This window comes from Amblyomma maculatum, chromosome 1 (genome assembly GCF_055883805.1).
Source record: "Amblyomma maculatum isolate TAMU_Amacu chromosome 1, ASM5588380v1, whole genome shotgun sequence".
Taxonomy (NCBI): domain Eukaryota; kingdom Metazoa; phylum Arthropoda; class Arachnida; order Ixodida; family Ixodidae; genus Amblyomma; species Amblyomma maculatum.
The window spans coordinates 7,124,163-7,139,937 of NC_139344.1; the positions used below are offsets into that span (position 1 = coordinate 7,124,163).

Here is a 15,775-nt window from a genome sequence, read left to right on the forward strand (position 1 = left end):
TACGTGATGCGTGCTGCGTGCTACCATGTACGTGTTACGCTCATTCAGTAACGTGGGAATGTGTGCCGAAACATGGGCCCCTACTCGGCTCTTACATGTTAAGCCATGGCGCCGCATCCCGAGAACAAAATAACGCCGTCGTCAACAGACGCAGTGCGGCGCCTCCCATCATTACTTCGTCGTTATCGCAGCTATGTCACTTCCCTGTCTGCGAGGTTTAAGACGGTTATTATGAATATAACATGTTGCCCACCGGATATGTACCTGATGTAAATGCGCGATTTTCCTCGGGTTTGACGTCGGACAGTAGAAGCGTTTGTACTATAGCCAGGGTACAGCTCTGGAAGTGTACAAGAGTTTCTACAGATCTTTTCCTAAAATATATTCGGGAATTTCAGAGGCCACACGAACCGCCCACTACCCTTCTTTGTGCCTGTATTTGGCTTGCCGACTATCAGCATCTGACGAGTAAAACGTCAGCAGAAAATGCCACAAATGCACCCATAAGAGAGTGAAATTTTGAGATTCACAGCTAAGAACGCAGTTTACGTTTTTCAGCTTTGGTTCCAGGCAAAACAAGGCCGCCCGAGAAGGATGCCGCCCTGCGAGCGCGACATGACTTATTAAGATTCTCATCTGAGCTTGATTGAGGAAATCTTATCCGTGGTATCACCATGAACACAAAGCAAAACACGAAGCAGATGCTAAAAAATCTCAAGACCAGACCGCGGACGAAGATTCGGTCATGTGCGAGGGCTTCATAGTTCTTGAAGAGGGCTTTGTAGGGCTGGTTGGTTCATGTTGAATGGAAGGAAGAAACAGCTCAAACGGACGGGACGTCTAGAATGGCGAGACAGATACGTGAGATCATGTGTCTGTCTCGCCTTTCTACACGTCCCGTCCGTTTGAGCTGTTTCTTCTTTCCATTCAATACGTGTGAATAGGCTTCCGTTATGTAAGCTTTGAAGACGCACTCATTTTTTATTTTTCTTTAATGGCAGCCTTCCACTGAGTGTCAGTTGTCTTCAGCGTCGTTTCCGCATCGTAAAAAAAAAAAAAAATGCGGTCCTCATTTTTTTATTTTGCTTCATTCGTTATCCTATTTTGTTCATTCCTTTTTCTTTTTTTTTTTTTTTTTTCAGGGAAGTGCGAGTCGCCTTCTTGCTTCGTTGAAGTCGATATTTTCCTTGTTCTTTATAATTATTATTCACTTCTCTTTCAAGACAGACTCGACCTGGGTACGCGGAGTCATCTGGAGGTCATCCAGAGTTTTCTGTTTTTTTACTGCGAATTACAAAATATTGAGAAAAAATTTCCTGCTTTCTTTGGAAATATTCGGCTGCTACTTCACGCACTTCATTGCGAATTCAACCGTATTGTGAGGGATGGGAGGAGCCACGAAGTGCATATTCCGTTCTGCCACGGTGACAAAGCCAAACATGGAGCTCATAAAGAGGACACCGCCAGGGTAAAGTGGAAGGGCAAAAAAAATAATAATAAACAGAGGTGTAGACAGGAAAGCTGTAAGAAAGAGAAAAGGGCCCTGGAGGGTGAAAGGTAGAACACGAAAAGACAACTGCCATTTTCCCGCGGTAGGGTCAGACTCGGCTTTGCCGACTCTTGAAAGCGGGACTCCGCCTTTTTAGTCCTGACACCCGGCATCTAGCCGCCATTTGCTCAGGAACCCGAGATGTAGCAATATCCAGTCTTATGAAATTCAGTCAATTCCGCGCTATGTTTGAAAGAATTCAATAGCATGATATTCGCGGCCATGTGCCGCCGCCGTTCGGCACTGCGCAGTCAGCGTACAGTCACCTGCGACACGACGCTACGTGCACGCGGCTATGTATATTGTTACTATATATTGTAAATAATCGCAGTGGCCGCTCACGCGCTGTCGTTTGTGGACAGTGCTGGGACACTTGCGCGCGAGCGACACGAAATCGATCGTTCCATTTTTCTATTTTGTAAATGTGCAAAGCTCCCCCTGTACATTCTTGCTATCGCTCCCCTCTGTACATCTCCTTGCTATCCTCCCCCTATTCCTTTTCTTTCCAGCTGGCCGCAGCTCGGGTGCTGCCGGCAACATTCTTTTCCTTTCTTTTTGATTATTATTTTAGTAAACCTCTACTACCACTACCACCATTATCTTGAGGGAAGAGTTCAACACATAAGACAATCACGTGACACTAAAGTCGCGCACAACTTTCTTTGATTCTGCAGCCAGGCAAGGCGAAAAGGGTTTTTTTTTTTTTTTTTCGTTAATTGTTCAAAAGCAGCTCTGTAAAGTGCGCATGTGTCGTCCCATCGGTCCGTGTATTCCAGAGTATTCCATGAATTCCAATTCGCCCAACAAGCCATTCCACACCATTCAGAAGAAAGGAAGGAGAGGGGCAGGCATGAGTCAGTGCACCAAGCATCCCGGCCTGTGAATAAGTGCTTAGCGTATTTTTTTTTTTTTTCGGTGACCAATGGTTCAGAGGACGGAAGTCTTTTGTACAAACTTGCTGGCCTAGGCACTTTCGTCTGCAGAAGTTGACCACTCGCACTCCAGCTGCTATCTTGCGAGAGGGATGCCTGAATACCTCCAGAGTGGGTTACATACCAAGGGGGCAAACAGCCACAAACAGCTTCCGCTACCTCTTCCACGGTGCTAGTGTGAGGTGCGGACGAGTCTGGGAAAAGGTTAACGCACGCATCCTTTAGTCACATGACTCAGAGCACATTCCTCGCAAGGTCCGGCTGCCAGCGGAGCAGCACTCCTTTTTGAAGCTTTGTTTGTAAACAAAGGGGACGTTGGGGCCGGCAGCGAGGCGTGGGTGTGGGCAAAAAAAAAAAAAAAAAAGCAGCATTCCCACCTGCGCCATGCGCCGCTCTCTTCAAAATATCGATGTGCGCGAGCTGCTTTTGGTTATAAACATTTTTCAGTGCTCCGGCACTACTACCCGCAGTCTCCCAAAAAAGTCGACGTCTGAAGCTGATTTCAGGTGTCCACAGAAAGGGTGACAGATACTGCGCATCTCCTTTCCTGAAAACCAATCAAGTCAGAAACAGGTCCACCTCCGCTTGGCCCGCTTCACTGACTACAAAATTGTGTTTGCCAAACTATGTTACAAAATGTGATTCGTATCCAGCGCCACTGTCTCTCTGAAGCCCATGCAATGTATGGTCTGGAAGCATGGCCGCATGCTTAACACAGAAAAATAACGTTTAATAATTGAGACACAGCAAACACAATCATGTCAAAAAGTCCTGCCGCTCCACTAAATACCGTGATTGATTGAGTTAACCCGCCTGTATTTTTTTTTTTTTCAAACCTTTCTCGAAACGGTCGGGCGCTGTATCAGTTTCTTCTTACTGTAGTGCGGGTGAATGGTATCTGGCAACGCTTCCCCTGCGTTCGACTTATAAGAACATGCGCATGAAACTAATGTTCAGAGCACGACCAAACGTGAACAAGTGGCAGGCATGTAAAGGCACACTGAAGTTTTTTTTTTTCTTTTTTTTTTTTTAGTAGAAACGTACTATTTTCCATTCTGCGAACTCGAATGTCGGCCTAAAATTAGGCAGCTAAAACCAACAATAGTAATTTTTAAACAAAAATATGCAGCGTTCGCACCGAGGCACACACCAGGCTGCAAAAAGAAATTCGAAAAGCGGAGCACATGGCTGCCGCGCTGTTTCCATTTCTTTTTCTGCTCTAAATGTAGTACATCCAATGAACGCGTCATATTTTGCTGCAGTAGGCCAAGCAACTGCGTTTGGTTAGCTATAGCACTCAAAAATAAGCATATGGTCTCTGGTTAATCCCATTCCGCGGAAGCATTTGCCAGTCACCTGGGATCTCAAGCTAGAGGATTCACCGCGACGCCATTGGCTGGAGCGCCGCCTTTGAGGAGCATGTGTCGCTGTTCTTGAGCTGTACCTGTTAAATGCATAGTTGCGAAGGAGGCTCTTCGTTATCGGCACGTCTTGTAAGTTTCCGCTGGGGGTCTGAGTGCTTGCGCACATTTATGTTTTGTTTTTTGTTGATTTTAAACTCAAAACGCTAGTCATCAAATTTCGTGATTAGCGTTGTTGACTTAACGCGTTTAAAAATTTAAGGATAAAAGTACAGTCAAACAACAAGATTAGCGCTAGTCCGGTCATTCCTGAGTTTCTTCCACGTCCTCGTATTTTTCGCGCTGGTTCAGATTTCGTTACGTCGAGCTCGCCCGGAATATATTCGGGCCCGGATATTTCGGATTAATAGCTATATCGAGCGCGCAGATTATATTCTTGAAAATCTTGTATAATGTATATAGTCGCACTGTGCATCCAACTACGCGCAGCATTCCTGCTAGTGGCACTTCTCCTAATGGTGTTCATCGATAATTTTCTGCGTGCGGAGACCATTCAGCTGCGCGGCCTTGGGCAACTTTTTGACAGCGCTAGGGCTGCGAAACCACGTGGCAACGTGAACGCGGGGTGTGCTCGAGAATGACCTTGGTTTATTTTTATTTATTTATTTGTTTTACTCATTTTCTTCGCCACATAGCTGTCATGCGATCAAGTCGGACAGACTGGCGTGTTTCGCCGACGAAGGCTCTTCGGGGATTCATTCTCACCCGTCGTTGCATCTCTGCTACTTGTGCTCTGCATGCATGTCCTCTCCGCTCAATGAGGCGGCGCTCTTTGAAGTGAGCAGAGATGCCCCTGTCACATGGTCAGTAAGAGAGAGAGGATCGCGTGCGGTAGTTGAGTATTCCAACTGAAGAAAACGCGGTAAACTGTTCCCTCTTTTCATTCATTATTGCAGAGAATAAACAACTTGCAGGAAATCTGTAAGTCAGCTTCTCTCAAGTCTTGTTTTCCAATCAAAAAGTCTCGTTACCAGATAACAGGCAGTCTTTGTTAAAATGAAAAGATGCAGGCACCTCTTTTGGGGCGCATTCACAATTGTGAGTCGCGAAGGTGTGGCAGGGAGACAGCGCGAATAGGCCGAACCCAGTCACGCTCGAGGAGCAAGGCACTGGACAATCCCTAAACCATTCATCCTCAATTTCGCATGTAAAGAGGTGGTATTCAAACATTGTACTCTTCCGACCCCCTCTCCCTGGGTCCACTAGAGACATTTCTGGCTTCACTTAGAAAGGAGAACTTCCTTCTGCCCGTTTCTTCGAATAATGCGAGAGTGGCGTCTACAGGAGCGAGACCGCTCTGTTGGAAAACAAGACTTGCAGAGAAGCTGACTTACAGATTTCCGCACATAATTCGCGCACTTTCGCCAGAAATACGCACGGCACAATATCTTTCATGGACGAAGATTTATGGTGCACTCATCATTTGCTTGCAGAAGCTCCAGTTTCAAGCATGCATATAACGTTCATATTTTTTAGCGTATTTAGACGCTTTACATCGTCATATAACAAAAAAAAAAAAAAGCTCCTTTGCCTGGGCACTTTGTGTTTTTCTCCTGCCTAATGTGTATGACGATGACACTGTACAATCACTGTTGGGAACGTTTCCCGGTGTATTTGCGACTGAAGCCATCTGCTTGGCTCAGCGTAATAACAATTACTTCCATAAATCATATCGGCCGCAGGCTAGAATCATGTTAAATTTAGGCATCTTCATAATCACTATCCTAACGAAGTAATTCGACACCATATGGACATGCATCAGCCACCTCACTCTCGAATGACCTATCGCACCTTCCACTAGACTAATTAATTTGACAGGTTACACTATTCCGACTCCTTAATCCATTCAGTAAACAATCTCAATCCCCAAATGTTCCGGTGGTGCAACTCATTTGAGTGGTAAAATTTGGAATTTTCGGGGTCGTCCAGCTTGTCAGTAGAGCTTATTAGTAGTGCTAATTAGTGCTTTTAATTTCAGCTAACCATTGGTGTAATTTCATGTGTGTTTACTGTCTGCTTTAACGCATATGATGGCCGCACTAGATTTCTGAGCTAAGCACACCTACTACAACCGAAAGAGCCGCGGTTTAATACTCCGCTCGACGGCCTTGTCTTTATATTTTTTTTATTGCTACTCTCATTATTACCATTTTTGTCGTCATCATTGTAAAATGTAGTTCGCAAAAGTAGCTGAAAGGTGTAAATTTTTCTGTCGATATCGTAATGTGACTCTATCATACGATTGGTTCCTGAATGACATAAAAGACCTTGTGACACCCCCACCTTCTTCACCTATCAAGGAATTATGTGACACAGAAAGCGAGATTTCCCCCTCGTGGACAGCTTAACTATGATCTCATTAATATGACTTCACAATAGCAGTAGGTGTGATGACTGATGCGTTCACTATTTTATGCAGTACAAATTATCACACCTCTGGATCATGGCTGAAAGGTCAAATGGCGCCATGTGCACCTACGGCTACATCATTCTCCTTTGAGGGCATGGCGCGACTCGTTAAAAAGATCCCTGCTGGTCGCTCATGGTGGAAAAAAAAAAACAAGAAAACGTCATTGTGGCGTAAGAAATACGTGGCAAAAGGACAAGCAGGACTCAAGAATTAATAAATTTTAACGCATATAAAAATAAAAGACGAAAGGGATAATGCCATGTCACTCAAGCTTCGAACGCGTGCTCATGTAGCCTTTTTGTTTTTGTGTGGGTGGTCAGAAAACGTGTTGATCGTTCAGCGACCATTGTATTATTTCACAAATCGTCCTGAATCATGCCCCCAAGGAAATATCTCACACAATCAAATAGATAACCACCGACTTTACAAAAACACACGAGGGTCCTTTGTTCACGAAGGATCACAACAGGCCAGAGGAAAACTGGCTTTGAAGTCAGGAACCAAGTTCAGCGCTCTTTGGGTCAGGCTTTTGAAAAAGGTTTCCCGAAATACACGTTTTAGCAGGCAGTGTGGGCGCATGCAAATGGAATAGAGTGGGGACAAGGGCAAGAAGTCAGAGGGGGTTCGCAGAGAAGCGAAAGGGAATGGGGGGAGATTAGCAATGGATCAGTAGACGCGCGTCACCGCTGCCACCTGCAAATCACGCCTTCCGAAACGACAAAAATTTCGCCGAAACGCACAAAAGCGGAAAAAATGAGAGAAAGGGGTATGGCGAGATTGCTTCGCTTCCTCTCATTTCGAAAGCTTCATCGGTACTTCCGAGCGCAGCAGACGACATCTCGCCGCGGCTCTTCGGACACCTCGCTGTCTCGGTCCTCGTCCAAACCACCGTCGCCTCACCGAATCGTCCGGCAAGTGGGTTTTCCGTTTTCCCGTTGTTTACGTAGCGGAGCCGCTGTCGTCGATGCGTCGCGAGAGCAGCGGGGAGGATAGCAAGGCCGTTGGAGTTCGGCCGGAGCGATTTCGGCGCCGGGATGCGCACACTCCTTCCGAGCTTGAAAGCGCCGCGTGCGTACGTGCCGCTTTGCCTGCGTCCGCCCGTGACGCACTGTTTGTCGACGGTCTCGCGCGGGCGCTGCTCGTCTCCCCGATGAGCAGCGGCTGCCGCCTTTCTTCTTACACACTGTCGTCCGCGGTCGCTGTGCCGTGCACGCGATGGCTGCCTGTCAGCATTGTCCTAGACGCTTCCCTATGGCTCGGTTTTGCAGAGACATACGGATGCAGCATCGCCATACCATTTCGCCGGCAGTTACGTGTATAACCCGACGCGAATAGAACTGGCGATGCGGTGCGCCGTGTGAATCCGCATGATGCCAGGCGCGGGTGATTACTTCTTACTATGAGCTGGCTCCTTAATAAGCAGTATGAAAACGGCTACGAACTCCCTTCGAAACTAATTCAGGGACATTCTTTTCAAAAAAATCAAGTCAGCCACGATGTCCCGAATAAAATAATTGGTTTCCAGGACAGGAAAGGAGCAGTATCTGTCACTCTTGTTCTGTGCACACCTGAACCGCGCCGTAAGGGAAGGGAGGAAAGTGGGAGTGAGAGTGGAAAGAGAGAAAGAGGAGCCGTAGTGGAGGGCTCCGAAGTAACTTCAGCCACCTGGGGATCTTTAACGTGCACTGACGTCGCACAGCACACGGACGCCTTTTAGTTTCGCCTCCATCGAAACGCAGCCGCCGGCGGTCGGGTTCGAACCCGGGAACTCCGGCAGAGTAGTCGGGCGTCTTACCACTGCGCCACCACAAAGGAAGGGGGGGGGGAGGGGGGGGGGCTGCCGGTGTAATAAACGATCCAAGAAGAGCAGTGCTCTCTGTAGCATGATTGACAGCTTTGTTTGGAGTGCGCGACAGCCTCTCCGTTCCTTTTACTACCAGAAGTAGGAACAGACAATTTTTTCTTTCGCGCTTAATTAAATAGTACGATAATTATCCTAACTTTCTAAATATTGTATTTAGACAATGACTGTGATGTATCTTTTTTCCCGATCTCTAAAGATTCCACGCGAAATACAGAAGGGATCACGTGACGCGCATTCGCGAGCCACGATTGTGGTGCTCTCAACCATGGTTGGAGTGAACGAAAACAGCGGCGGCCGTGGCCTTATGGCACCGTTAAAGCTGCAGGCCGATATGCCTACGTTGGTTTCTTCGCCCGCGTGAGCCAGCCGGCGCACATGACGGTGCAAGTTGCGGCAAGCTCGCTGCAACAATTGCCAACATATCAGCCTACCGCTTTAGCTGGGCTGTCGAGTCACGGCCTTCTTCTAGACATGTTCCCTCAGCTAATCTGTAGGCCGGCTAAGCTGCCGTGCCCGTGCACGTGTTAACTTGATCTAGCGGTCCGTAGGCAGGTCGCATGCATTTCAAATAGGTTCATCACAATCATTTATTTAGCATAAAATATGATAAGAATGCGTCAATAAGTAACGTGTTTCACTTTCCATAACTGAAGAGGGCCCCGTGAGAGTTTGAGTTCAGAAACGTTACTATTTTTAAATCCTTCTGTCAACAAAATTCACTGCAGCTCCAGCACATGCGAATTTCAAATTACCCGCCAGTAGCCACCTTTCAAACGCTCGATAATGCAAAAAAAAAAAAAAATGTATCATCATCCTTATTATTTAAAAAAATGTGCTGAACAAAAACGCAAGTAACTCTTGTGATAACATCTCAAAAGAAATCTTGCTAGTCTTTTGTGCTAGCGTGATTTATAGCAATTTGTCGTGGAAGGTTTCGCCTTAAGTAACGTTTTTTGTATTTCACGGGCTTTCTTTAGAGCTGTATTGCACGGGAGGTTGTTTTTTTTTTTTTATCGGAAATAAATAGAATGGGGGTTTCTGAAAGTGTTCAACTTTTCAAATCACATTTATTGTCTGAAGTCCACATTCAATATTTTAAAAATTATCTTAATTACTTAATTGCAGAACAAAAACATGCATGTGGTGCGTTAGACGGCCGGCAGTTGTGTGCAAGTTGTCTCTCAGACCTACCTCAAATGTTTTATTTTTTAACCCTTGGCTAAAGTTAGCTTGGACATCCTGTATACGGGGCTACTAATGAAGTCAAACACTGCACAACATGTACTACTGAAGAGGAAAATAACCAGGTGCATGTTTACTTCCGTGATTTTCGCTTTGTGCACTGCGTGTTCTGCAGCTGCGCATTTTTTATGATTTTCCCAGCGCCGCTTATCTTGGTTCTTCAGGTAACTGCGGTATTACTACCTTCCATACGGGCTGTTCATTCCGTCGTAAATGTGTATCGTCTTCCTCACTCTGATATCGTAGACTAGACTGCTTCTGCGGTGTGATGCGTCTCGATCACGCCTCTGAGGGAGCACCGCGACTTTCGACTTGCTGGTATTGAGTTCATGTAAGCGGACAGTCGTCAAGCTGAAGTGACTGCCGAGTCTTAACCCTTGACTCGACCCGCCATGTCAGGCGCATATAAATGAGCTTAGTGGTGTGTCAAACAAAAAAAAAACATTGAAGAGCCTCTTGCCTATCTTTTCTCGCTATCCGTCCTATCTGTATTTTGTCTCCCTGACTTCCCCGTTTCTTTTATTCCCGATGGTCGCTTTTCGGGTGCTTAAAGATGGCATAAATAACAGCTAGCGTAGCCTACGGCCATCTTTTCCTTCCGGTTTTTTTTTCTTTGTTCATAATGTTTAGCCACTGTCACAATTACCACAGCATAGGTTTGCACGGCGCTGCTCCCTTCGCGTCTGGGCATCGTTTCAAGTTGTCTTACCTTCGGGAGCTACTGATTTGATCATATGTATACTGCTTGCAAGCATTCAAAGATTCGTTTGTTCGTGAAGTTGTTCTCAGAAAATGCAAGTTGAAAAAGTTAGGATTGTATGATTAGGTCAGACTTAATGCTGAAATGAATTATTAACAGGAATTGTACGGTGTAACTCTGTAGAAGTCGAAATTGACGGCGTGGCAGCATTATTCAAAAGTACAGGTGCAGTAGAAAGTAAATGGAAGGTCCGACAGCGTGGCAAACCGTGTCGCAGCGCTTTCTAACGCCGGCTCTGGTACCTGATTAGCTCGGTCGCTATGCGGTGCGCGCTATCAGCAGACCTTTATCTGAAGCGTAACGGTGGTCACTTTCGGCGGCTGGAAGGGATGCTTGTTGATTTTCACATGCGACGCCACGGACTTTTCTGACGCTACCGGCGACGTGTTTGAAGAGCGATTCGCGCCGTTTGAAAAAGTCGGCAGCTGGCGCGTACGGCCATGGGCATATTACCTGGGAGCGAGCACTGCCATGACTGTTTGTGCCCGAGGCCGCACGCGTGAGCTGCCGACTATTTTCAAACGGCGGAAATCTGTCTTCAAACACGTCGGTCGCATGTGAAAATCAACAAGCATCCGTTCCAGCCGTCAAAAGTGACCACCGTTACGCTGCAGATAAAGGTCTGCTGATAGCGCGCGCCGCTTCCTGGCGACCGAGCTAATCAGTTACGAGAACCGGCGTTAGAAAGCGCTGCGACACGGTTGGCCACGCTGTTGAACCTTCCATTTACTTTTGACTGCCCCTGTAGATATTCAGGCGTGGCTACTTAATCTGGAATTACAAGACCATTCGCCAAATAGCTGTTTGATGTGTGTTACGATTACAATAGTAAAAATTCGTGCGGGAGAATGTCGCGACCTAGTTAAGTACATTTCTGAACAAAATAGAAGATAAAATATCGAATAAAAACCCCGCAAAAAGCCTCTTCTGATTTATCTTCCGATGTGAGTAATTTTGCACACTGATTGTGTGAAACATTTGTCCATGACTATACTCACACGGACGGTTTACATCTTACTGACATACTTTCGGTCATAGTCAGCAAGGTATTTCTATAGTTGACCAAAGAAACACTAGTGTAACATTGAAAGTTCTGAAAACAGGCATATTCGAGAGAGACAATTCAATGAACTTATTTATTTATAATTTCAGATAGCAGCTATTAATTACGTAGCGTGTAGTGGTGTTTCTTGCCCGTCACAATCGCGTTTTGTTCATCGCCGAAAACGTTTTGCTTGTGACAGGTGTCAGGGTTACATTTCGCGTTCTTTAAGAATGTGCAAAATGTAATGGAGTCTTACTTCATATTCTTAACTCTGTGCTTATTTATTTTATTTAATAATTATTAGTTTTCTACGACATTTAAGCTGCTTCCTCTTACGACCTGACGCTTAATATGCCTTGCACTTTTTTGAAATAGAGTTCTCATCGCTACGCGGATGTCTTTCCCAGCTTTTGGCTAAAAATTACCTCTAATCAATACGCAGATGAGGCAATCCGTGCACTGGTCTTCAGCGATCAGCGCTGTTATTAAGACGATCGATAATGAAAATCGCTGCTCACAAACCTGCGGCCGCTCATTAACATTTCCGCAAAATTGTGCATCTGGCAGCGTGCTCACAACGACTGTCATTATAGACGTAGCAGCACAAGAGAAGCGACTGTTCACGGCCTTGCAATCTGGATATCTTGCCGCAAAAGTGGGACGCTGAGTGGGTAGAAATACGAAATGTGCAGGAACACAGACCATTTGACGTAATAGACCTATAATTCAAATTCGTTTGGGTTCCACATTCATGTCACCATGATGTGACATGGCACGCCGTACTACGCGAATAAGGTGGCTATTGGATTGGATTGATAAGGAAAATAAAACCGCAGCAGACACAGGAAGGAGGCTGGAGACAACACAGGGTGGTACTGGCAACTGAAGAGTTTATTGAAAAAACAGGGGCTTTTAAAGACAGATGGTACATGTGACCTTACAATCAGGTAAAGTGGACTGAAACACTAAAAAGGCACTGCGAAAGGCAGAGGAGCCCTTGAAATAGTACTCCTAGGTCCCCTGTGCACTATAATAGAGAATTGTGCTCTTACTGTCACTCCCGCCAATTTAGGGGGCGAGAGGCGCATAAGAGCACAATTGCCTATTGCAGTGCGCGTGATTCTGTTTAGGCCAGGGTGCATCTGCCTTTCCCAGTGCTGCCAACATCTTGTGAGACGAAGTATAAGATGGCAATTTTCTTCGCGGTGTAGCACAGTGTAACCCCAGTGATACTTCATGGGGCGAAATGCACCCGCTGTAATTGGCACTAAATTTGTCTGTCTGACGCCCGTATAATTCACGCGCACTTCTGAAAAAAGCGAACATAAAAACAACTACTTCACTGAGCAGAGTAACGCAACAAAAATATCAGGACCGTGAGCGCGTGCAAAGCGACGCCAGAAAGTCTAAAAGACAGGTGGTTGCGTGCCGCTTTTTCCTACAGTCCGTGTCTTATAGCGTTTCTTTTCAGCGACATTGGCCAGTTGTACGCTTTTACCTCGAAAAATGTAACACTCTAAGCAGTGCGGCCGCTTTTCGAAGAAGGCGAAAAGCAAGGCGCCCGTGTGCTGTGTGATGTCAGTGCATGTTAAAGAACCCCAGATGGTCGAAATTTCCGAAGCCCTCCACTACGGCGTCTCTCATAGCCTCAGTGGCATTAGGACGTTAAAACCCATAAACTAAAGCTAAACTACTCTAAGCAGTAAATCGCTCATGATGTGCAGAGGGCACGGTTTCTTCGCTAGCAAACCCGCCGTAATTTGGGCACAAACCGACACCGCCTGCATTTCTGCGAGCGCCGCCGGCTGCCGATCCACGCAGTTGGACCGGCGGCGGCGCCACCTCTAGGTCGATGTCGCGGCGAATCTTAATAGACCGTCTTTGCGATGGGCAAACATCTGCATAGTTCATGGTGGACGTTTAGACCCTTATGTGGCTTTCTATTTATAAATCTGATAAAATGAGTAGTACTTTTCCCTGTAACGTGCGTGGTATTACTCGCAATGAGAAACGCACTGTACACAGAAAATCCTTGAGTAGCCGAGTCACGAGTCTTCCTGGTCGATGTTTATTCCGTCAAATTTTCGTCTCATTCGGTGGTAATGCGAAGCTGGATAGAATGGCTCTCATAATGAACCTAGCGGATTTGTAAAAGCTAACCGCCGATAAGGCAGCTCCGGCCCTTTCTTGAATGTCGATATTTGTTGGACTGAATGCAGATTAGGTAGATTACATATAGGGTAAATACTGCCCACATGGTCCTTACTCCGAACCAGCCCGTCACTCACAAGGCCTGACCTATCCTGGCACAGAGGAGAATCATCAACCTTACGTGCCTGGACCACCGTCGGTCCTACGTGACCGGCCCGCACGGCTGCCGTCCCCCTAAAAGTGCCGAGCTCCCTTTTGGGCACACCGATCCTACCCCATTCCCGGAAAGACTCGCTCGCCGTCCTCCAATATACAATTCTCCCGCCAGAAATCGCTCAGCTAATAGGCAAATATTTACCAAAAATCGCACCTTAACCAACAAAAAATCATCCCACTTTTTTTTTTTCTTCTAACGTGGTAGAATATTACAAAGAAAAAAAATATATACGTTCTGACTCCGTCAACAAACGTATATAGTATCGTGCGAAACCGTCCACACTATTCAACCACATTTAGTGATGATGGCTCACACAAATTACGGCTGGGACAATTCTATTTTTGAGGTGAGGCAAGTCGGTTTTGGATGTGGGTAAGCTCCCTTTCCAGTTTCAAATTTAGATGTGCGCGAAGTCATATTTTGAACGTGGCTTTACAGCCATGCCGGCTCTCACCTTTAACGCACCCTGCGAGGGCAAAGCGATATCTCGAAGTGTTGATCCAGTACGCACGGGTGGAAATTGATGGAAACGATGACGCCCAGCGCGAAAGTGTGGCAGTAAAACACGCGGCGTGGTACTCGCTTCCCATGAGAAATGCCTGGATTAGGATCCACTGCGCTCCAACGGCTTTCCTTTGACTGTTGCTGTGTTATAGGCTGTTCCTATGCAAGCTACACACCAGAGCCGGCTTTTGCAGCTTTGATCACGAGGTATTACTTTACTGCTAAAAACAATATTAAATGCAAGCGTCTATTTACCCGTTCTGGCTAGCCAGAAAAAAAAAAAAAAAAAACACAGTGTTACTACACCCGCTCCGCTCTGACATAGCCTGGTGTTACAACGACGTCATAAAAAAAAAAAAATGCCCTTAAGACGAAAATGTTTGCTTTCCTTTCCCCCTATGTCGGCAAATCCTTCTGCCCTCTTTCGACGACACTTCTTTCTCCTTGTTCAGTGCCTTGTCACGCCTATGTCGTGGCAAGGCCGTAAACCGAAGTTATCCTAGGAATAAAATAAGGGTATCCAACTATATACAATATAAAAGCAATAAAACTTTTCGAATCGGTTCCAGCAACACTACCTTCTGGATATGAAGAAATATGTTTTTTTTTTTTTTTTGGAAACTCATTACCCCGGCCACGCGGCAAATATGTCATTTCCATCGGATGACATTCGTTCAAGATGTCATTTCTTTGCTGCCACACGAGAAAATATGACATTCGATGAAAACGACATTAGGTATCGACTGAGTTTGAGAAAATCATTCGAATGCGATCAACGCTGCCACACGAGAAAATATGACATTGGATGAAAACGACGTTTAAGTATCGACTGAGTTTGAGGAAATCATTCGTATGCGATCAACGAAGACATGTGTTATCTCGGCACCAGAGACTCAGTGAGAATATACACCCAAAATAAATTGCAGCAGTGCCACAGACGTTTTAATACTACTGTGCATCTATAATTTTCTAGGCAGTCATTAAATTATGCGAAACATGCTAAATAGCATCAAGAAAAAAAAAAAACATTGCAACCCTCGCTACCAGCCACCGCACTGAGCGCGGCGCGGGCGGCACTAGCCGCGCCTGCGCAGTCCATGGGCGCAGACACGGCGGATCCCTTTCGCAACCGTCAGAAAAACATGTTAAAATCTGTTGATCTTAAATAATACGCACTTGGATAAAGCAATCTAAAAAAAAAATACTTACTGTGGATCGTTGATAAGTAACCAGAGCGATTTTCTGCTCACAGCCCCGTAGCAGCAGAAGCGCCGGTTTGAGGCAGCTAGCTCATCCGATCTCGTGCTGTAGCTCCGCTGCTAATGCGTCGCCAAAATTACACCTTCTGTTTACTGTGAGACAATTTATTACACTGTTGAAATTAGCACCGTTGCGGCATCCGCGCTGCGACTTTATCGTCTGCTTTCTTGATGAGGATAGGGTCTGTCATTTTTTGACGGGCATTTACGCCGAGCAAACGGTCTTGTGAAAAGGGAACCCCGCTGCGCCGTCGGGCGATACTCGAAGGTTCTATATATAAAAGCATCGTCGGTCAATAGACTAGACACTGCCTATTTTACGTGTTGCTCTTTGCACTCGGGTTAGTGTGCAAAGTGTACGTCGTTGAAACTCACACCCGGGCACCGCGACGCGCGCACTTTCCCTAACCTTTCGTAAACA

The 15,775-nt window shown here is 46.1% G+C and overlaps 1 protein-coding gene across 2 annotated transcripts in view; it reads left to right on the forward strand.

Annotated features, from left to right (window-relative positions):
• Window positions 1–7,115: 7,115 nt before the first annotated feature.
• Window positions 7,116–15,775, forward strand: part of LOC146201575 (stearoyl-CoA desaturase 5-like) — a 28,057-nt gene continuing 19,397 nt past the window's right edge. The window contains exon 1 of one of the 2 annotated variants that reach the window (XM_084587654.1): window positions 7,116–7,223. The gene's annotated coding sequence lies outside the window, so the exon portion shown is untranslated. Of the gene's footprint in view, window positions 7,228–15,775 lie in introns of both variants that reach the window. The other variant, XM_084587655.1, reaches the window with a different exon arrangement.